Source organism: Rattus norvegicus, chromosome 9 (assembly GCF_036323735.1).
Source record: "Rattus norvegicus strain BN/NHsdMcwi chromosome 9, GRCr8, whole genome shotgun sequence".
NCBI lineage: Eukaryota > Metazoa > Chordata > Mammalia > Rodentia > Muridae > Rattus > Rattus norvegicus.
The window spans coordinates 38,739,455-38,761,286 of NC_086027.1; the positions used below are offsets into that span (position 1 = coordinate 38,739,455).

The 21,832-nt window shown below is 38.2% G+C and overlaps 1 long non-coding RNA gene across 2 annotated transcripts; it reads right to left on the reverse strand.

Moving 5' to 3' along the window:
* Positions 1–216: 216 nt before the first annotated feature.
* Positions 217–21,728, reverse strand: LOC120094656 (uncharacterized). 2 transcript variants are annotated; one of them, XR_005489076.2, is made up of 3 exons: positions 21,610–21,728; positions 2,005–2,161; positions 217–324 (listed from the first exon to the last, which is right to left on the reverse strand). It is a non-coding gene; the product is annotated as an uncharacterized LOC120094656 (long non-coding RNA). The 2 variants fall into 2 exon arrangements; XR_005489077.1 differs by lacking the exon at positions 21,610–21,728 and adding an exon at positions 17,596–18,436.
* Positions 21,729–21,832: the final 104 nt, after the last annotated feature.

Below are 21,832 nucleotides of genomic sequence, written 5' to 3' on the forward strand. Positions count from 1 at the left end.
ACAATACCAAGGGAATGTATGAAGCAGGTGGGATTTTGGAGGGCTTGGGAATATTAAGGAATAATTTTTACCAATTATTAGAATAAGAGATTTAGAGAGATCATGCTCATATAATGATGACTCTTCACAAGGCTACATACTTTTGAAGTCTCTTCCTTAAGAGTCTATTCATTATGATTTATCCCAAAGCCAGAAATTGATATATAACATTATTGAGTCAAACTATTATTTTTATTTACCAGCAATGTTACACAAAAATGTATTAGCTATCTGGAACTTGAATGATGGTTGAGGTATCGTCCTAGGCAAATCTTCCCATGGATACTGGAAAACATTTTGTAACATTTTGGGTTTGTGAGATGCTTAATAATGTTTGCTAAACGTTATTACCTGCCCTATCCATTCAATTATATTCTTCAAAGAAATATCATTAGATATATACATATATGCTTAAGAAACCTTGTATTATAATTAAAACATACTCTTATTTTAGTATATACAATTATAAATAGCTCTAGTCTTTCAAATGATCTACCGTTTTGACTGTGATCAAATCATTATTTGGTTGACTGCTTTGGAATAGTAACTTACTTTGGTAAAAGAAAATGGCAGTCATTTTTCATTTTGTATCTTTTGTTCATTTCTAAACCATCTCTTAAATAGGATTCTTTTAAGTATGAAATCACATAACGATAGAGACAGGATCATTGAAGTCATTATATATAATTCTCTTATATTGCGCATGATGAAATTTAGACTCCAGAAGTTTAAGATATTTCTTAGCTCATATGGTAGTTTCTGATGACACTGTCTGAAATCAGTGGATCCTTCTAAAGCACTCTCTTCCTTCTACTATATCAAGTGCGAACTGTCTTACATATATATATATATATATATATATATATATATATATATATATATGTATGTGTGTAACAGCACCACTAAGTTCTCACAATTTAAATATAGCATCATTGATACAAAAATGAGTTCATTTTTAAATTAAAAGATATTTTAAATTTTATTACTTATTCTTAAAAATACATAGTACCCTACAATATAGTGAAACTGAGTTTTTCTTCATTAAAGATATTTAGATCCTACATAAAAGACTTGATGAATGTTAAATGCTATGACTAATTGACATATAATTCACAATTTTCAAATTATCCTCCTATAAAGTCCTCTACAATTTTACTTTGTATTTAGTGAATGAAGTCAGGAATACCCATTAACATTCTGTTGAGTACTGAGAAATAAATTAAGTTTCAAACGAGACTAGAAAGAATATTATTCAGACTCAATTTTCCCCATTGTTGCAATTGGTAATGAAGTATAGAAATGATTTTCTTGGAATCAAAGACATTGTTTGTATTAGAATTAGTTAAACCCATGAAGTTGTGATATAATCTCAAGGGTCTCTCTCAACTGGGAGCTCATTATGCAAATGTTTGACAAGTTAGTCAAAATCTCCAGGCTGCCATTTTATCAATAAAGTGTACAAAGTAGAGAAAGTCTATCTAAATCCTCCTAAAGTTCATGTTGGACAGTCAGGACAAAGGCTGTAAGTTCTTGAGGAAGCAGTTACGCTGCACATGCATGGTTCACTTGCTTCGAATTTATTCAGGCCAAATAGAACAGTATCATTTTATTAAACTCGACGAAGCATCACGGATCAGCATCAGCTTCAAACCACCCACAGATATTATAATTGCCTTGACACTCTTAGCCAATTAATACCACATTTTTACAAAATTAAAGTATTTAAACTGTATTTCATGCAGAGGACTGTTAAAATCACACCACATTTTATTTTTAAGAGTTACCATAGGAAACTTTTAGAACTGACTATAGCAATGAGTCACTTAATTAGCATAGTATTTATTCCATCTCGTTGCAGTCAAACAGATTACATGTAAGTCATATCTATTAAGTGTACTTACACTCTTTGAAATTTAAAATAAAAGGGACTTAGACTTTCCAGTACACAAACAGGCGACTACATACCTCATCATATCTGAAGTTTGCTAGGAGGTTGTGAAGGAGCATGAGTGTGTTGTTCACAATCAACTTTGCTGCTCAGTGTTGTTTCACATATGTTGCTTGCTGTTATTGTTTCTGCCATTCTGAGGTACTCTCCCACTAACACATTATTGACAACTGCCTAGGAAAGCAGCAAAGTAAAAGACAGGTACCCATTAGCACACATTAACCCTTCCTCTTTTCATAGTCTTTCAATTTGATTTTGTTGGTTACTGTTCACTGTTCTGTGTCATGCGATGTGGTGCTGATGCATTATGACTTAATGTTTCCTCTTCACTGCATTACCTCACCCAAATGAATGGATTTAATACACTATGAAAATAAAAAGAGACATTACATTTAGAAAATTAGGAAAAGTATGCATTGAAAATTATTTTTCTTTGGCTCTTCATTTTATTAACCTGTGCATATACATGGTAATGGCTTCATTTTGTCATTCCCATATACCTGCATAATATACCTTGATTATATTTAATCTCTATTCCATTCTGGTACTCTCATCCCATTCCTCACCTGTTGACTTCTTCCTCTCTCAAATCTCACATTTTCACCCTTTGCTTTAGTTTTCACTACAATTAATTAGGTTTGCTTATATAAGCATTGTGTGAATCATAGCTGAAAGATAATACAGGAGAAACCAGACAGTTAAACACATAGACCCATTTTCTTCAAAGGAAGAAAAATGATCAATGCCTTGTCACAAGGCTGGAGCGAATGTTGTCTATTGACCTGGTAATATTTGGCTGTGCTACAGGGTTGGGTTTCCTGAATTTCCCAATATCCTGAGCACTGCTTAAGGCCTTATTCTTAGCTTATTTTCTCCAGGAATAGATCTCCATGAAATTGGTCTCATGTTTGCATCCTCCATCATTATAACATATCCTTATGCTTATTACAAATCCTCCTTCCTTAGGCCTTTTCCCTAAGCTTTGTTTATCAATCAGTGGAATTCATTCTAATTATAAAGGCCACAGGTGCTTTGGTACTTTGCTTGGGAGTATCCATGTAGCTATCCCTGAAGCGTTGTTATGATACCTGTCATGTGGATATCTCTATCCAAGGTTGTACAGTACTTAAATATGCAAGGGAGATAAGCCATGAGGTCAGACTCTGGAAGTATGGACACAGTGTTTGCAAAGGTATAGTAACTGGAGTCTCATTCTTCACCTGTAAGATTGCCATTATAGTAATGTACAATTCCTCAGGTAGAGGTGGGTCCTAATGAATCTTCTTCCCATATGTGACTGAATGTTGAATGAAACATTTTATGAAGGCCTTCTATAGCTACTGTGGATCTGTGAGTGCAACTGAAATGTCCTGCCTGAAGGCAGAACTCTTCCTATGCCTGGAGGCTTTCTAGTCTTTCACTGATTCCCAGTGGCTTTGAGAGGGTCTCCATTAGTGGTGAGCATTCAATATTTACTTATTTTCTTTACTGCGACCAGTTTGAATCTCAGAAACATTCATTGCCCTCAGGAAAAACCAAAACCAACCACTTCTGAACAAAATTGAGAGCAGCACTATTCTATGGCTGTAAAGGTTACTATTTAAAAGGGATTTAACTTGCCAATTTAGTAAAATAACAATCATAGTTTTCGCATGATAGCCTAGGAACACCTTGGCCAATGGATTTTGACTAGGATTATGGAAACAAACGTATATTTTTTTTCCCTGTGGCATATGCCTCAAACCCAGTTTTAAAGTAAGTGGTGACCATTATATTACTCATTCCAATTTTGGTCAGTGAGAACAAATTCCCTGAAGGCTGGTATTGAAACATGCAAGACAATCCACAGTTGGGTAAGGCAGGTTGTTCCTGTAGAACATAGAATTCACATCTGGGCAAGGCTGGTGTTGTCCTTTCTACTCCAGCAGCACATGTGGCACTGCTGGTACTGTGAAAGCTTGAAAGTAAGAAGAAAGCTTCTAGCTCCCTTTCAACTTAATTTCCCTATATCCTGCCATAAAACAGTGTGCTGAATGACTGAGAGAAGTGACAATATCCTGTAGTGTTCTGAGAATGTCAGGGACTCACTGACTAGTACCTATTCAATAACCTAGGTAATTGTTACATCCTGAGAAAAACTCAACAAGTCCTAGATTGTTTTCTTCATTATGAAGTAATGCTTATGATGTAATTTGCCACTTTGAAATTATAAATATATGTATTTTGATATGCTTATAGTTGAACTACAGTCATGATCCTTATTTTGACACTTAATCAGCTTCGAAGTAGTTTGAAAAATATTTTTAGCTCCATACTATTTTAAAATACCATTTAAAGTTTCATATTAATTAAAAAAGATGAAAGGCAGCAATTAAGATGACATTATAAATATTGACACTTTAGAATAAAATTATTATATGATCTTTAATGTATTTAAAAGATATAATTTAATACATACCAACATTTGAGTAGAAAAAAGGGAAGACTTACCAATTAGATACATCTAAAAGTGAACAATTGACTTAATTATCATATGAAGGATAATGCCATTGTCCAAAGATATTAAAAAAATGAAATGTACAAAAGGAAAACCATAGGTAATATTTTTCCAAAATTAATGGATCAAAGGAACCTGCAAAGTGGTAAGAAAACAGTGATTCACAAAAGCTAGTCTGTTGAGGGTGACCATAATTGTCCACAATTGGTGAAGGAATCCAGTTTACCTATGAAACATTTGTATTAGAGGCTATGCAGCATTATTAAGACTACCTATATTCTAGACCAAATGGGAGGTTTTGAATTATTTTTCACCCCTACATATCATTCTAAGCTATCGATTTTTTTCAACATATTTCTAAAAGATTGACTGCTGCGACTTGAGGGCAAAAACTGACAGGCTTACATAGAGAGCATTATTGCTCAGAGTGTTTTCAGAAACCAGTCCTATGATGAAGATGATGGCCGAGTCCTGGGAGAACAGACTTTGATCTCAGAGAGTTTTCAGTCATCTCAACCAACAATCATTTCAATAGGACACAGGTAATAACAACTGTCAAAAGGCCACCAGAACTCTTTCTAAATAGAACAAGGGCTAACAGGCTGTGGCTGGAGAAGTTGCTCATTACATATCCTGTGCACTTGCTAAAATCACCTGGGAGGTATCACACATGGATATTTATGCAAATCTTTCAATTAAGAGACCCTTTAATTCCCAGATTAGCAAACAACCTGCATGTGTATATGTCAATTGTAGTACTCTTGACAGAAAAGGCTAATGCTTTCATATTCTTAAGAAAAACTCAAAGGAGGGAAGGAAATATGGAAATACATAAGTTGTGAAACAGACTGAAAGGAACACACATTCAGTCACCTTCACACTTCCAAAATTTCTATGTCTAGAAATATGATAAAAAAATAGAATTTTGGGGCCCTAAAATTTTTATAGGCCATCTGGAACCCTGGTGCACGGAGGCTCCCGGAAAGAGCGGCGCAGATCTTCCCGGTTGCTGCCACCGCGGAGAGGACATAGGCAGTACACCACGAGCAAAGTTGAGCCTCGGAAGCACAGGTAGGACTAACTTTTCCACTGCAAGAAACCTGCCTGGTGAGCTCACGACACACAGAGGCAACATTCCTCTAGGACCGGGCACTTCCTGTGTTTACCAGAAGTCCCACACCCGCGGATCCCGGCCCGCAGCAGCTCTCTGCTCCCAAACACCGTGGGAGAGAGACCTCACTGCCTGGTCAGGTGGGCACTCCAGAGGCTGCAGAGCAGAGGAGACCACCAACACTGACCACCCCTGCCCACATCCCTGGCCCAAGAGGAAACTGTATAAGGCCTCTGGGTTCCCGTGGGGGAGGGCACAGGAGCTGCAGGACACCTGCGCCTGAGACACCGCCGGAACCTGAAGGAAACAGACCAGATAAACAGTTCTCTGCACCCAAATCCCGTGGGAGGGAGAGCTAAAGCTTCAGAGAGGCAGACACACCTGGGAAGCCAGAAGAGACTGCACTCTGCACACACATCTTGGATGCCAGAGGAAAACACCAAATGCCATCTGGAACCCTAGTGCATGGAAGCTCCCGGAAAGGGCTGCACAGATCTTCCTGGTTGCTGCCACCGCAGAGAGCTCGTGGGCAGCACCCCGCGAGCAAACTTGGGCCTCGGGACCACAGGTAAGACCAACTTTTCTGCTGCAAGTGACCTGCCTGGTGAACTCAAGACACAGGCCCACAGGAAGAGCTGAAGACCTGTAGAGAGGAAAAACTACACGCCCAAAAGCAGAACACTCTGTCCCCATAAATGGCTGAAAGAAAACAGGAAAACAGGTCTACAGCACTCCTGACACACAGGCTTATAGGACAGTCTAGCCACTGTCAGAAATAGCAGAACAAAGTAACACTAGAGATAATCTGATGGCGAGAGGCAAGCGCAGGAACCCAAGCAACAGAAACCAAGACTACATGGCATCATCGGAGCCCAATTCTCCCACCAATATAAACATGGAATATCCAAACACACCAGAAAAGCATGATCTAGTTTCAAAATCATATTTGATCATGATGCTGGAGGACTTCAAGAAAGACGTGAAGAACTCCCTTAGAGAAACACAGGAAAAGATTAATAAACAAGTAGAGGCCTACAGAGAGGAATCACAAAAATCCCTGAAAGAATTCCAGAAAAACACAAACAGTTGAAGGAATTAAAAATGGAAATAGAAGCAATCAAGAAAGAACCCATGGAAACAACCCTGGATATAGAAAAACAAAAGAAGAGACAAAGAGCTGTAGATACGAGCTTCACCAACAGAATAGAAGATATGGAAGAGAGAATCTCGGGAGCAGAAGATTCCATAGAAATCATTGACTCAACTGTCAAAGATAATGTAAAGCAGAAAAAGCTACTGGTCCAAAACATACAGGAAATCCAGGACTCAACGAGAAGACCAAACCTAAGGATAATAGGTATAGAAGAGAGTGAAGACTCCCAGCTCAAAGGACCAGTAAATATCTTCAACAAAATCATAGAGGAAAACTTCCCTAACCTAAAAAAAGAGATACCCATAGGCATACAAGAAGCCTACAGAACTCCAAATAGATTGGACCAGAAAAGAAACACTTCCCATCACATAATAGTCAAAACACTAAACACACAAAATAAAGAAAGAATATTAAAAGCAGTAAGGGAAAAAGATCAAGTAACATTTAAAGGCAGACCTATCAGAATCACACCAGACTTTTCACCAGAAACTATGCAGGCCAGAAGATCCTGGACAGATGTCATACAGACCCTAAGAGAACACAATGCCAGCCCAGGTTACTGTATCCTGCAAAACTCTCAATTAACATAGATGGAGAAACCAAGATATTCCATGACAAAACCAAATTTACACAATATCTTTCTACAAATCCAGCACTACAAAGGATAATAAAGGGTAAAGCCCAACATAAGGAGGCAAGCTATACCCTAGAAGAAGCAAGAAACTAATCGTCTTGGCAACAAAACAAAGAGAAGAAAAGCACACAAACATAACCTCACATCCAAATATGAATATAACAGGAAGCAATAATCACTATTCCTTAATATCTCTCAACATCAATGGCTTCAACTCTCCAATAAAAAGACATAGATTAACAAACTGGATAGGCAACAAGGACCCTGCATTCTGCTGCCGACAAGAAACACACCTCAGAGACAAAGACAGACACTACATCAAAGTGAAAGGCTGGAAAACAAATTTCCAAGCAATTGGTCAGAAGAAGCAAGCTGGAGTAGCCATTCTAATATCAAATAAAATCAATTCTCAATTAAAAGTCATCAAAAAAGATAAGGAAGGACACTTCATATTCATCAAAGGAAAAATCCACCAAGATGAATTCTCAATCCTAAATATCTATGCCCCAAATACAAGGGCACCTACATACGTAAAAGAAACCTTACTAAAGCTCAAAACACACATGCACCTTACACAATAATAGTGGGAGATTTCAACACCCCACTCTCATCAATGGACAGATCATGGAAACAGAAATTAAACAGAGACGTAGACAGACTAAGAGAAGTCCTGAGCCAAATGGACTTAACCGATATTTATAGAACATTCTATCCTAAAGCAAAAGGATATACCTTCTTCTCAGCTCCTCATGGTACTTTCTCCAAAATTGACCATATAATTGGTCAAAAAACGGGCCTCAACAGGTACAGAAAGATAGAAATGATCCCATGCGTGCTATCAGACCTCGACGGCCTAAAGCTGGCCTTCAATAACAATAAGGGAAGAACGCCCACATATACGTGGAAATTGAACAATGCTCTACTCAATGATAACCTAGTCAAGGAAGAAATAAAGAAAGAAATTAAAGACTTTTTAGAATTTAATGAAAATGAAGGTACAACATACCCAAACTTATGGGACACAATGAAAGCTGTGCTAAGAGGAAAACTCATAGCGCTGAGTGCCTGCAGAAAGAAACAGGAAAGAGCATATGTCAGCAGCTTGACAGCACACCTAAAAGCTCTAGAGCAAAAAGAAGCAAATACACCCAGGAGGAGTAGAAGGCAGGAAATAATCAAACTCAGAGGTGAAATCAACCAAGTAAAAGAAAAAGGACCATAGAAAGAATCAACAGAACCAAAAGTTGGTTCTTTGAGAAAATCAACAAGATAGATAAACCCTTAGCCAGACTAACGAGAGGACACAGAGAGTGTGTCCACATTAACAAAATCAGAAATGAAAAGGGAGACATAACAACAGATTCAGAGGAAATTAAAAAAATCATCAGATCTTACTATCAAAGCCTATATTCAACAAAACTTGAAAATCTACAGGAAATGGACAATTTCCTAGACAGATACCAGGTACCGAAGTTAAATCAGGAACAGATAAACCAGTTAAACAACCCCATAACTCCTAAGGAAATAGAAGCAGTTATTGAAGGTCTCCCAACCAAAAAGACCCCGGGTCCAGACCGGTTTAGTGCAGAATTCTATCAGAACGTCATAGAAGACCTCATACCAATATTATCCAAACTCTTCCACAAAATTGAAACAGATGGAGCACTACCGAATTCCTTCTATGAAGCCACAATTACTCTTATACCTAAACCACACATAGACCCAACAAAGAAAGAGAACTTCAGGCTAATTTCCCTTGTGAATATCGACGCAACAATACTCAATAAAATTCTGGCAAACCGAATCCAAGAGCACATCAAAACAATCATCCACCATGATCAAGTAGGCTTCATCCCAGGCATGCAGGGATGGTTTAATATACGGAAAACCATCAACGTGATCCATCATATAAACAAACTGAAAGAACAAAACCATATGACCATTTCATTAGATGCTGAGAAAGCATTTGACAAAATTCAACACCCCTTCATGATAAAAGTCCTGGAAAGAATAGGAATTCAAGGCCCATACCTAAACATAGTAAAAGCCATATACAGCAAACCAGTTGCTAACATTAAACTAAATGGAGAGAAACTTGAAGAAATCCCACTAAAATCAGGGACTAGACAAGGCTGCCCACTCTCTTGCTACTTATTCAATATAGTTCTTGAAGTTCTAGCCAGAGCAATCAGACAACAAAAGGAGGTCAAGGGAATACAGATCGGAAAAGAAGAAGTCAAAATATCACTATTTGCAGATGATACGATAGTTTATTTAAGTGATCCCAAAAGTTCCACCAGAGAACTACTAAAGCTGATAAACAACTTCAGCAAAGTGGCTGGGTATAAAATTAACTCAAATAAATCAGTAGCCTTCCTCTACACAAAAGAGAAACAAGCCGAGAAAGAAATTAGGGAAACGACACCCTTCATAATAGACCCAAATAATATAAAGTACCTCGGTGTGACTTTAACCAAGCAAGTAAAAGATTTGTACAATAAGAACTTCAAGACTCTGAAGAAAAAAATTGAAGAACACCTCAGAAGATGGAAAGATCTCCCATGCTCATGGATTGGCAGGATTAATATAGTAAAAATGGCCATTTTACCAAAAGCGATCTACAGATTTAATGCAATCCCCATCAAAATACCAATCCAATTCTTCAAAGAGTTAGACAGAACAATTTGCAAATTCATCTGGAATAACAAAAAACCCAGGATAGCTAAAACTATCCTCAACAATAAAAGGACTTCAGGGGAAATCACTATCCCTGAACTCAAGCAGTATTACTGAGCAACAGTGGTAAAAACTGCATGGTATTGGTACAGAGACAGATAGACCAATGGAATAGAATTGAAGACCCAGAAATGAACCCACACACCTATGGTCACTTGATTTTTGACAAAGGAGCCAAAACCATCCAATGGAAAAAAGATAGCATTTTCAGCAAATGGTGCTGGTTCAACTGGAGGTCAACATGTAGAAGAATGCAGATTGATCCATGCTTATCACCCTGTATAAAGCTTAAGTCCAAGTGGATCAAGGACCTCCACATCAAACCAGACACACTCAAACTAATAGAAGAAAAACTAGGGAAACATCTGGAACACAAGGGCACTGGAAAAAATTTCCTGAACAAAACACCAATGGCTTATGCTCTAAGATCAAGAATCGACAAATGGGATCTCATAAAACTGCAAAGCTTCTGTAAGGCAAAGGACAATGTGGTTAGGACAAATCGGCAACCAACAGATTGGGAAAAGATCTTTACCAATCCTACAACAGATAGAGGCCTTATATCCAAAATATACAAAGAACTCAAGAAGTTAGACCGCAGGGAGACAAATAACCCTATTAAAAATGGGGTTCAGAGCTAAACAAACAATTCACAGCTGAGGAATGCCGAATGGCTGAGAAACACCTAAAGAAATGTTCAACATCTTTAGTCATAAGGATAATGCAAATCAAAACAACCCTGAGATTTCACCTCACACCAGTGAGAATGGCTAAGATCAAAATCTCAGGTGACAGCAGATGCTGGCGAGGATGTGGAGAAAGAGGAACACTCCTCCATTGTTGGTGGGATTGCAGACTGGTACAACCATTCTGGAAATCAGTCTGGAGGTTCCTCAGAAAATTGGACATTGAACTGCCTGAGGATCTAGCTATAACTCTCTTGGGCATATACCCAAAAGATGCCCCAACATATAAAAAAGACACATGCTCCACTATGTTCATCGCAGCCTTATTTATAATAGCCAGAATCTGGAAAGAACCCAGAATCCCTTCAACAGCGGAATGGATACAGAAAACGTGGTACATCTACACAATGGAATATTACTCAGCTATCAAAAACAACGGCTTTATGAAATTCGTACGGAAATGGTTGGGTATTCAGGAAAATATCATCCTGAGTGAGCTAACCCAATCACAGAGAGACATACATGGTATGCACTCACTGATAAGTGGCTATTAGCCCAAATGCTTGAATTACCCTAGATGCGTAGAACAAATGAAACTCAAGACGGATGATCAAAATGTGAATGCTTCACTCCTTCTCTAAAAGGGGAACAAGAATACCCTTGGCAGGGAAAAGAGAGGCAAGGATTAAAACAGAGACTGAAGGAACACCCATTCAGAGCCTGCCCCACATGTGGCCCATACATATACAGTCACCCAATTAGCCAAGATGGATGAAGCAAAGAAGTGCAGACCGACAGGAGCCAGATGTAGATCGCTCCTGAGAGACACAGGCAGAATACAGCAAATACAGAGGCGAATGCCAGCAGCAAACCACTGAACTGAGAATAGGACCCCCGTTGAAGGAATCAGAGAAAGAACTGGAAGAGCTTGAAAAGGCTCGAGACCCCATATGTACAACAATGCCAAGCAACCAGAGCTTCCAGGGACTAAGCCACTACCTAAAGACTATGCATGGACTGACCCTGGACTCTGACCTCATAGGTAGCAATGAATATCCTAGTAAGAGCACCAGTGGAAGGGGAAGCCCTGGGTCCTGCTAAGACTGAACCCCCAGTGAACTAGACTGTTGGGGGGAGGGTGGCAATGGGGGTAGGGTTGGGAGGGGAACACCCATAAGGAAGGGGATGGGGGAGGGGATGTTTGCCCAGAAACCAAAGAATTAGAAAACCTTCTACACTTTGAAAATAGTAAAAATTAGCAACTCAGTCTATGTTAATACCAATGATGTTGTAATAAAAATTTTAAAAAATATATTTTTTCAGGAAAATCGCTAAGCCTGTGAAAATTTAAAGAAATAGGTGGGTATATTATGTAGGGATGGTACTAAACAAAATTAGAACCACTTCATCCAGCAGGAAAATAATGACTATAAAAGAGAGCTGGCATTAGGAAGTTGTAAACTTTCTCATAGCTAAATAAGAGAAGGAAGACTAGATAGATCAATTTAATCATATTTTATATTCTTGATTAAAACCAATATAATAAATTCTCTTTGTTACTTCACCAATGTCATCATTTAGTTTATTTCTCTTCACCATTAATCATCTTGTCTTCTTCACAAATATAAGGGTTGTGAATTTGAAGAAACCAGAGTCAATTATCAATTCTTAGACTTAGTGGTTTATTATTGTGTTCCACAGCTCTGAAATAGCATGTAAACCTGAGTCACCAGGACTAGTTACAATGTACTAACAATAATTAGCTGGCAACAAATGGGCAACATTTGAAGTAAGGTCTGGAGGAAATCATTAAACTGAACAAAATTACTTTCTCTTTTTTTTTAAAGAAAACTCAATTATTTTATTTAATTTTTTTATTAGATATATTTCTTTACTTACATTTCAAAGGTTACTCCCCTTCCCGGTTTCCTGTCCATTAGCCCCCATTCTCTCCCCTATCCCTACCCCATATGGGTATTCCCCCCATACATCCCCCTTATTGCCCCTTCCCACATTACCCTGCACTGGAGGTCCAAACTTGGCATACCCAAGGGCTTTCCCTTCCACTGATGCCCCAACAAGGCTATTCTCTGCTACATATGCAGTTGGAGCCCAGTGTCAATCCATGTATGTTCTTTTGGTAGAGGTTTAGTCCCTAGAAACTCTGGTTGGTTAGCATTGTTGTTCATATGGAGTTGCAAGCTCCTTCAACTCTTTCAATTCTTCCTCTAATTCCCCCCAAGGGGGTCTTGTTCTCAGTTCGGTGGCTTGCTGCTAGCATTGACCTCCTCTGTATTGGACATGCTCTGGATGTGTCTCCCAGGAGAGATCTATATCTGCTCCCTTTCCACATGCATTTTTTAGCTTCATCAATCTTATCTAGTTTTGGTGACTGTATATATATGGACCACATGTGTGTCAGGCTCTGAATGGCCATTCCTTAAGTTGCTGCTCTAAACTTTGCTTCCATATCCCCTCCTATGGATATTTTCCCCCCTTTTAAGAAGGACTTCGGATTACAATATAAATTCTTCTAATGAAAATGTTTAAAATATAGTTACAGGTAAGATAATGTAAGCACACGGAATTATTTATTTTAGTACAGTTAGTAGTGGAAAGCTATTGGTAATTATGATGAATGAATATATTCTGAAATCATTCTATAATGTCTCAGGTCAAGTTGAAAGAAATTCTATGCATGCGAAAAGGCAAGAGAAGAGATAAAACCCTACATGGTGAATTTATTTCTGGTCCCACCCTCAGGAATGTTATTTGATAATTTATACATCTATTAAAGTAAGATTGCTAGTGATGGTGTGTGAAATAAATTCAGTTGATTCCATAAAGTATAATGAATTAGTTTATTTCATGGTCATTTTAGGTGTACCAGAAAGATAATGAAAACATAAATTTTAGTATTCAGCCAGAAATCATTTTTATTACTTTTGACTGATAGAGACCATAACTATCAAATTCTATAGTCTAAAGACTATCTTGTGTACAGCTTTGTCTGCATCGGGCCTTGCGATATGATTACAACAGATGCATCTTGATCAGCATCTGTCTTTTATGGCTACAAAGTAGAATAAGTGCATATAGAACCAAAAAGAAATTGAAAAATACTAATATGCGCACAGGGAAATAAAAGGGTCGTAGCATGAGGCATCATTTGACACCACTATTGATGCCAGAAAAAAAGTAGAATATTTCCAACATAATTATAGTGAACCGTGAGCACTAAATTTAATGTCATTTATACCTTCTGGCCAGACACAGCTTTTTGCATTTATTCTTTATACCATTTTATGAATCAGGGGAAACCTGTCATTCACTTAATAACCTTTCAGATAGAACACTGCTGAGCACAATTTTAGCTAACGGTTTCCTCAAATAACCAATAAAATTTCAGTATTACCAAGATGCCAGGTGCTGAATCATGAACCTTGATTCAATAGTTAATAGAACAGAGAGGAAAATGGACAGGGTGATTAATAAGGAAGACAGATTTGTAGACAAATGTCATAAATTATGGCAATTTACCGAGGTTCTAGTAGAAGGACTGTTTGGTAATTCTGTCTCCCAAAGCAAAAGTGGGTAAGTAGGGATCTTCATGCCTTGTGGGAATACTCTCGTAGATAATAAGGCATAAATGTGAGATTGGTGATGGAGTGACTTGGGTGAGTGCTTACCCAGCTTGCAAAAAGCCCCAGGTTCTATCACTTACAGAACTGAGTGTGGGTATATATATTTGTAATCCCAACACTCAGGTTTTGGGAGGTACCCCACCTTAAGCTCAAGATGCCTGAGACCTCCTTATGACAAGGAATAAACACCTGCAGGGGGTTACCGTGTTTCAGAGAATGATGCTATGGCATCTTGTGGGCCCCATCCGGAATACAGAGGGGCCCTTAAGGCCTTCTTCTTTGACGCAAGTACCTCGTTATGTCATTTCTGCAACTATTCTTAGTACTTATGTTCTTCTTATCTATTTACTATTCCTTCTCTTTCCTCCTTCCTTGATTTGGTAACCTGGCAAGACCTAGAAGGAGCCCGCTTGATAACCAGAATCTAACTGTTACCAATAACATTACAGAGAAGGCTGTTCATGAATTAAAGAGAAATGTATATTAAGGTCACTGGTTCGATGTGGAAATGAAAGTAACCTAGAGCTGCGGGGAGAGATGAGTAAATCCGCAGCTGTTCTCTCAGTCTTCGTCTCGGTGCTGTCTAATGAAAACAGGGCATTGTTGTTATAAAGTTGAGGATGGAATAACATACAGTTATTTCCCAGAAAATCAGCAATGGGTTTCTTCGGTTCAGCGACGGTGGTGGCAGTCACCTATGAATTCCCCTTACAGGTTAAGTGAGGATGTTTTTGTAGACAGGCAGATGGGGTCCAAAAATTACAAAGACTGAAGGGTCAGCAGTATGGCCTCATATTTGTCCTTTTATGAAACCATACTGTCTCACATGTCTAACAGATACTGACTTTGTAACCAGAATACTGCTGCCCCCGACCTCACTGAAGACTCGTGATCAGGATAAAACAAAAGTGCTTGCTGTAAAACTTTTATGTTTGAGACTGTATGGTTTCCTTTTTTCTGTTCTAAATCTGTACTACTCTGTATCACAAGAAAACGTTGGTGGCACAGGAAAATAGAGAAGCATTTACCCACCACCCTATGAACTTTGTAACCCAAATTCCTTGTATGATTTCAATAAAGACCAGGGCATTCTGACTCCCGAGTTCAGAAAACTCTGACAGAACGGAACAAGCCTGTCAGTTTCCTCAGTTGAGATGTTTTCTTATTTGCCTACCAGGTATCCCTAGTCCTTCACAACCCCAACTCATGTCGAGGCTGGACCCTGTAAAGAGTTGAAGGAAAAAGATCAGATATTCAGAATTATCCTTGGTTGTGGAATGAGTTGAAGACGATCTTGGGCTCCGTGAAACAATAACAAAAACAGTAACAAAACTTAGAAGTTATTCATAATCAGAAAAGTTAAATCAAGATGAGTTTGGCAGGGAATCGCTGAGAGAGCAGGAGCCCAGCTTGCAACATGGGTCTCTACGGTCAACATGAAGTGTATACCAGAAGTCAGCTGCTTAACAGTGAGCTGCCTGATAAACCAGAAGGAACAAGCTGTTGAAGATGCAAAAGAGGATGGTCCACGGCTGCAGATCTTCTGGGCCTCTCTGAATGCAGTTGGTTTCTCCTGAGCTACCTGCTGTTCACTGTCCGCAATCACCGTCCTAATGTGTTTTCCTGTCTAATATCTAGTTTTAATTGTGAGAACTCTGCTTGTGGAAACTGGTATTCTTCTAGTTCCTGGACATAAGCAATATGAATATGCAGACATGTCATGCTCGAAACCATCGTTTCCAGTAGAGACTGGGTGGCTCGGTGAATAAAAGGACTTGGATTAGTCTGACAAATGGATTTCTTTCTCTGAGACATATATTGGAATGACTCCCAAAAGTTTTTCTCTGGCTTTCATGTCTAAGGTGTGGCATACACATTCCCTTCACACACACACACACACACACACACACACACACACACACACACACACACAATTAATAAATTACGAACATAATTGTTTGAGTTTCAGTTGCATGTCTGTAATAACAGAGGAGAATGGTAAGATGTTTGAAATCATTGCTAGGTAGGTGCTAGAATATGATCCATGAGCACTAAATACTTGAAAAGCACCTGTGGGGAAAAAGGGAAGCATATGAATCTTAAACAAAGCACTTGGAACTGTGTCTTTCCCACAGACCTGGAGGTTGCAAGTCACTGATGGTGGGGACTGCACAGTCTGATTCTGTTAAGGTTCTGTTCAGGTTGTGGCTGATGATTCTAGTACTGTGCCTTCTTCCATTGGCAAGAAAATTAAAGAGCTTTATAGTCTGTTCTGGAAGACATTAAGAGGGACTGAATTACCCTCTAATTACCTCCCAAAGTGCCCGTTTGCTTATGTGAGCACATTAGAACTGACCATTTCACAAGAGAGGTGTTTGCAAAGATGCAGACATTCATCCCATAACACAAGGGTGTCTCGTAATTGACAAGCTTTATATATATATATATATATATATATATATATATATATATATATATATATATGCAGGTATTTTTAAAAGCTTGTAAACCATTTATCATATAAGTATTATGAATAATTCAATGTCCTTTCCAAATAATGCCATTAAATTCTCAGATCACTTTATACAGAACTGCTGACATATGAACCTGATGCAATTCATGTTTTAGATTCTAGAGAAAGCCCCTACCTTAATTGCATTCCATGTTATTATATAGTTTTTAAATTTCTATGTCATAGAAGTAAACATTTTGACACATTCCCTATCCTATGTAATGGAATACATGTGTGTGTGTATGTTTGTGTGCATGCATGTAGGTATATATATATATATGTATACATACATGCTACATAGATACATACATGAAAACATACAAATATATATTTATATATCATATATATGCTGCACTTTCATTAGGAGCACAGACATGTATAAATTGTTTTTTGTTACAAAATTTCTTTCAAACTATAATATAATCTTTCAGATGAACAGTTATTCAAAAAATGATAGATGTCAGCTCCTCACTTGGGGAGGATATAACTTGAAAGTCAATTTTATATTTTTCTAATGATCCTTGTCAGAATAACTCAGTACAGATCAGGACAAAAAATTTATAAATGATAAATAATTCTGCTACACTTACCTGAGCTTGGATGAGAGTAGAGACCAAGTTGTTACTTAAACCTACCTGATAATTCGTGTGATGTTTTGGCTGAAAGAAAACAACACTAGTGGAAATATTTGCTGTCCTTGTAAATGCCTTAGTATCTGGATTTCTAAAAACAACCTTCCTGTGGGGGAGGAAGTATCAAGACTCAACCTTATCTGAGGGGACATTGGCAATTAAAAGTGGATACAGATACTCCAATTGATCGTCCCATATACACGAATGTACAGGAGCCATTAAAGAGAAAGGCACCCCTCACACACACACACACACACAGAGACAGAGAAAGACAGAGAAACAGAGACACAGAGAGAGACAGAGAGACAGACACAAAGGTAGAGAGACAGAGAGACAGAAAAGAGAGAGAATATATAACACAGGAAGTAGGGGGACAATGGTAGTGGAGGGTAGCTAGTTTTGTGGTTGTTCATACCTATCACTCCAATATTTGACACAGAGAAGCAGATCTCTGTGATTTTGAAGCCATCCTGCATTACATAGTCAGCTCTTTCCTGATTCTTATAATAAGTACCAGACTAAACAGAGATATATAGACAGACACTGTCTTCAGTTTATAAAAATTTCCTATCAAAGTTTAATCTGTCAGAGAAGTGAGGTAGAAGAATATCTGGATCAATTTTTGTCCTGAGGTGGCTCCCTGACCATGGAGAGTTATGTGAGTCCTAAGTGCACCTCTGAAAAGTGAAGGGGATAAAACTTCAACTACAGAAGGACAATATATATAATGCTGAGATGCCTCTCTAGTGCTGTTATCAGAATGGACCACAGCACCGTGGTGACCAAGAGCAGGAGCTCAATGGGATACTGGAAGAGGACCAAGCCTAGCTTCCTTGGTTTTCAACCCAAGTCACTGACTGGTGTGGAACAATCCTCCTCATATCACAATTGCATAGAACTCTATGTTGAAATGCCAAGCAACCAGAGCTTCCAGGGACTAAGCCACTACCTAAAGACTATACATGGACTGACCCTGGACTCTGACCCCATAGGTAGCAATGAATATCCTAGTAAGAGCACCAGTGGAAGGGGAAGCCCTGGGTCCTGCTAAGACTGAACCCACAGTGAACTAGTCTATGGGGGGAGGGCGGCAATGGGGGGAGGGTTGGGAGGGGAACACCCATAAGGAAGGGGAGGGGGGAGGGGGATGTTTGCCCGGAAACCGGGAAAGGGAATAACACTCGAAATGTATATAAGAAATACTCAAGTTAATAAAAAAAAAAAAGTCTTCAATAAAAAAAAAAAAAAAAAGAACTCTATGTTGAGGAAATCAACACTGAGTATGCCATTCGGAAATAAGGAAGGATATACAAGGAGCAGACTACAATAAGAGTCTCTCCTTAAGGGAGAAGTAAGTCAAAAATATGTGAGCTAAAGTAAGAAAGTCCAACATCCAAAGAACTCAAAATACCATAAATTCAGTATTCTAAGAGTTTCCTAGATTTAAGTCAGTGCAAAATATTCTCTTCGTGATACATCATGTAATTGTATCAGTTACCAGATTGTGGTAAAACTGGAGGGAATACGATCCAACCATGGACTTTCACAACAAAGGCATCTCTTGATACCCAAAATAGAATTTGAAATGGCTTGTTCGATATAATAGGACTTTATTTATCAAAGTGGACCAAATATGGCTCCACGCTATTGTAAACTAAATGTGGCAAGTTTAATATCAATCTGTGGAAGTTGTTTATAATTTAAATATCCTTCTCCGACCATTCACAGCAAACACTTTTTGGAATCTATGAGATCATTATATCCTCCTTATGGTATTGTAGATGTCCAGTAATATTTTTTTAATTCTTATTCAGTCATAAAACTGAAAAAGAATCTAGAGTATAGCACAAATGATTGCTGTAAGGTATTACTGGCACCATCTGTTAACTTAATAGCCAATTATGTTGCAGTAAATATACCTATCCTCTGTTTCATAAATAAACCCCACTGTACTTTGTGAAATGCTCCATCCACAGCAAAACATCTTTTAAAAAATGTTTTTAATTCAAATATGAAATTCAATTCTATCACTCTCCCCTTCTCTTTCTACCTCCAGCCCTTCTCAGGTCTCCCTCTCTCAAGCTGAGAGGCTCTTGTGTGTGTGTGTGTGTGTGTGTGTGTGTGTGTGTGTGTGCATGTGTGCATGTGTGCATGTGTGCATGTGTTTGTGTATAGATAGATAGATAGATAGATAGATAGATAGATAGATAGATAGATAGATTGTCAGGGCTAATCACTTTGAATTGGACAATGAGTATGATGCTCATTGTTGGGAGAGACTAATTCTCATAGAAAAAACATGTGAGTACTAGTCAGGAATCAGAAAGTCAAAAAAATCTAAACTTTGTCCTTTAATTTTGTTTAGATGTGCTAATATAGTTTTTCATGTGAAATATTTCTGAACCAAACTCAGATGGTGTGATGTGAATATTGAGTTAGCATTTTACTTTTGATGGTTTATAGAAAATTGAATTTGCAACTCATATAGAATAGTATGGTTTTGCATTCTCAGGGTGTGCACCAGTAAAATAATTACAGATATGAGGAACAGAACCTAGAAGGGAAAATTGTATTGTGTTTCAAGAAAGCAAATTAAAGAAAAAACAGCAGAAAGTAAAGAAAGAACACAAATGAAAACTAAGTTGGAAACCTGTATTAGGGTGCTCCAGTATGTAAGCCTTTGCCAGAAAATTTGAGAAGCTCTGAGCTGGGTCATCACATTCTGCAGTTGTGATTAGGAATGGCAGCTGATAATTTCAAAACCTTAACAACTTTTGGATTTTCACATTATATTATCTTAATGAATGAAGAAAATATTTTCAGTTGACTCACTGGACACACTTATAAAGCTTAGCATAAGTTTATCCAACTCGAAATAATGACAGTGTCTCAGAGTGTTGAAGCAACATTATTTTTTAGTATGTTTATAAATCTTCTCACGCTACAGTATTGACAGTGGTCATTTGTTAAGAGGCATTTGCTGCTCTGTTTTATAAGTAATAGGGAACATCAGTAATTTTTAATCACTCACAATCCATTAAGTTTTCCACAGAAGAATGGCAATTCTTTGATGCATCATCCACGTTTTGCAACAAATAAATCTATTTATTGTGCTTTCAAATATTAAAATCATATCTAGCATTTCTTCTCATACCATTTAGATTCTAAAGTGTGAAGTTTGTATTTGCCCTTCTGAATATATAGTACTCTGCCTGGTTCACTGACTTTATCACGTGATTTGAGCTCCATTCCGCTGAGATTTCCACGTAATTCAAGTTATGTGGACACAAATTCTGTGTCCTCTTCCGTTGACTAAACGATTTAGTATGTGCTTAAAAGTGACTCTGTGCATGAGCCCTCTGACCAGATTTCTTTTTTTCTGCATAGAAATCTGTCTTTATCCTACTTCGGTTGCTAACTCTTACTTTTGAGTGTGACTGGTTCATTTCCAGCCACGTCACAATGAAGTGGGTGAGAAGATGGCAAGATATCAAGCCATTTTTTCTTTATGCTCCTTCTAATTATGTATAGCGGAGGTACGCAGATTTCCTGGCCTAAGACCAGGTCTACTGAGAGGTTTCCAGAGGACAGATCAGTCCACTAGTAAAAGACTGAACCGCAATGAACACCAGGATTCTAGGCATAACAGTAACTGTTTCTTTCACCACTGTGAGGATGCTAACACCCTTGTGTTCAAAGCATTGGACAACTTTTGTTTGGTTTGGTTTGGGGTTTGTTTGTTCGTTTCCTCCATTTCTAAGTTTCTATTATTTTTCTCCAAGACTCAAATTCTCAGTAACACTAGTATTGTAGTAATTATTTAAATATTTAAATTTCCACCCAGGGTTTCTACTACTCCCCCTTTCCTTACTGAGTTCCGGAGAAACACACACACACACACACACACACACACAGTTTATATTTACAATAAACTTTAAGCATCACAATATCTACCCCTCCCGTGCTGTTGGAATCTACTTTCCTATTGAAAACCCCAAATTATTAATTACTACTTACTATGTCTTATCTGGCTCGCTTTTAGCGCCAATGGGGCAGCCCTCAGAGCCACACTTTCTTGACTCTTAACCCATGGCTACTTCTTCTCCTCTCCTGCACTTTCTTCTCTTCTTGATCGTCCTCTTTCCCCAAGTGAATGAAACCTAAACCCTGCCTATTGCTCTTCTGCCTAGCTATTGGCTGTCGCATTGCTCTTTATTCACCAATCAGATTAAGGTGAGTG